Below are 2,269 nucleotides of genomic sequence, written 5' to 3'. Positions count from 1 at the left end.
GTATCAAAATTCATTTCATGATGCATCTAATATATTGGTTTCATACTGTGATTGTTGATATTCTTTCTTATAAAGTTGGTCAAACTTTACAAAGTTTGACTTCGACCAAATTTTATATGCAGACTAAAAAGAAACGGAGGGAGTACAAACATTTCCTAAATATTGAGCAATCATATTTTACACAGTATGAACATTTTTTAATGTGGAATGAACACTTTTAAAAAATATAAATTATCTTTTCATAATAATGTATATACTCTTTTTAATAGAAATAAAATTAAAAAGGAAAAACACATGTGTGACGTCAGGTCTACTGGCTCCCTATAGGCGAGCTATGCTTCCGTCTCACCTTGCCCATCCACCAGGCCGTGGTGGCTCCGGCTGCTCTGCCTCCTACACTCCAGGCCGAGCTCGCTTGCCTCCGTCTAGACAGGACCTCGCACTATGGCCTCTAGCTCCTACTCTCCCTCTTAACTGGTTGCGACGAGCACGGGCTTCACCCTCCTCCCTGGCGTCGCCTCGCTCACTCAACTGAGCTGCTGCTTTGCCTCATTCCGACGAGGACCTTCTACTCCGCCTTCTTCCATAACACAGGTGTGAACCATTGTTGCCCGAACTGGCCGCCGCCGTCTCTCTCATCAGGTGTGTCTTCTTGATTTTCTCTCACCAACTGCAGCTGGCGCTCAAGCTTGTTAATTAGAGGCGACAGAACACGCTCGCGATGCGCACATAGGGTCGCTGCCGCTGCTGGACTCTCCAAGGGTCTCGCCTTCCGTGTCTAGTTTCTGTAAATCTAATATTGTATGTGGCTTCAGTTTAGCCATCACTTTTGTCTTCACTAGTGTATTTGGCTTCAGTTTAGTGTATAATTTGGTTTAGCCGTCACTCTGTTTTCACTAGCGACGCCAAGTCTTGGATTGGTTGCATCCACACTCTCCACGTCCTACACACGCTCATGACTTGCACTTGTCAATGTATAATCAAGACTCGTGTAAACATACTTTTCATTTACGCTTAGGAAAACTAGCACTCTTTCTCTTGAGGTTATCATAGTCTTGGCTTGCCATGACTTCACCAAGTATTGTTGGAGATGCCATAAATTTGAGGCATTCCTGTTTGAGATCGTTACACTAATGTTGATCAGCTAACGCATATGTAGTTACCACTGTTTGTACATCAAGACACCTGTAAAGAATAGCCTCACATATGAGCTTCAGCTTTTCAATTGCGTATTGATCGGCAGCCTCGAGTAAGTGGCGTACAATCTCTTCTATGTCCTCGTCATCGAAATTGTTGAAAGGAAGCACCAAGTAGTCTGTGTACAAAATATAAGAGAGCCTTAAAAACGTCAGGTAACATATCTTGCAGGATTATAGATGATCCGTCTTTCTCCTTCATTGGGCCATAGAGCTGCACCCTAAACACAGGGAACCTTGCAGCAAGCACTACCATATGTGCAAGAAATGATTCACCTTGGAAGTAGAAGGTCACGTCCGCCCCTTCTTTTGACTCTAATAGATTTGCCATATCAGTTGATAGATGGGATTGTGGCAGCTTCACTTGGGGTGAAAGTAGTAAGTCACTGCAAGTCACCAATGGATCTTTCATAACAGTGATCGAACATTCAATCAAGAAGTGGTCAAATTCCACATATTCTGCTTCAAGCAAAGTTTTCTCCATTACCTTGTCCCACACCCTCCCATCCTACATTTGCCTTCTGCACTAGATAAGTTTAACACTCCGATCTGATTCAACTCTGTGCTCTGTCCTCCTGGGGAGATCAATCGATAACAAAATATTGCCTTCACTTCAGCCTTTTCCCTCATAAGCTCAACAAGAATGGAGATGTGCTTTTGGCTTTCAGCATTGATTCCTTGTGGGCAGAATCTAACTGAACAGTCATACTCACCAACTTGGAAGGCATGGGACCTCATAAAATTGCCCGGTCCAGTTTCCTTGATGACACTATAGTCATTAACCACAAAGATGTGGCTATCCTGAACCACCGTCGCGTTGCAGGTCGAGACTGTAGTTCCAAACTCCATGTGCAATTCAAGTGCCTGCAATTCCACACAAGATCCTATTAGCACACAAAATATGCTTCATTATTTTAAAATAACAGAAATATATGTACTAGTGAACCACCTCGACCTATTCAAAAGGCGGGACACAATTATTGTAGGATGACCTGCCAATAACACTACTTGGCCTAGATACAAGTAATGGGCCAAACTCACCTACGCGTGTTTCTTGGACCAGCCCATGGCAA

General features: G+C 43.4%; 1 pseudogene; it reads right to left on the bottom strand.

Moving 5' to 3' along the window:
• Positions 1-1,004: 1,004 nt before the first annotated feature.
• Positions 1,005-2,045, bottom strand: LOC123153911 (BTB/POZ and MATH domain-containing protein 3-like; annotated as a pseudogene).
• Between the last annotated feature and the right edge of the window lie 224 nt (positions 2,046-2,269).

The sequence above is a fragment of the Triticum aestivum genome, chromosome 7A (assembly GCF_018294505.1).
Source record: "Triticum aestivum cultivar Chinese Spring chromosome 7A, IWGSC CS RefSeq v2.1, whole genome shotgun sequence".
Lineage (NCBI taxonomy): Eukaryota > Viridiplantae > Streptophyta > Magnoliopsida > Poales > Poaceae > Triticum > Triticum aestivum.
This window is presented reverse-complemented; position numbering and strand designations above follow the sequence as displayed.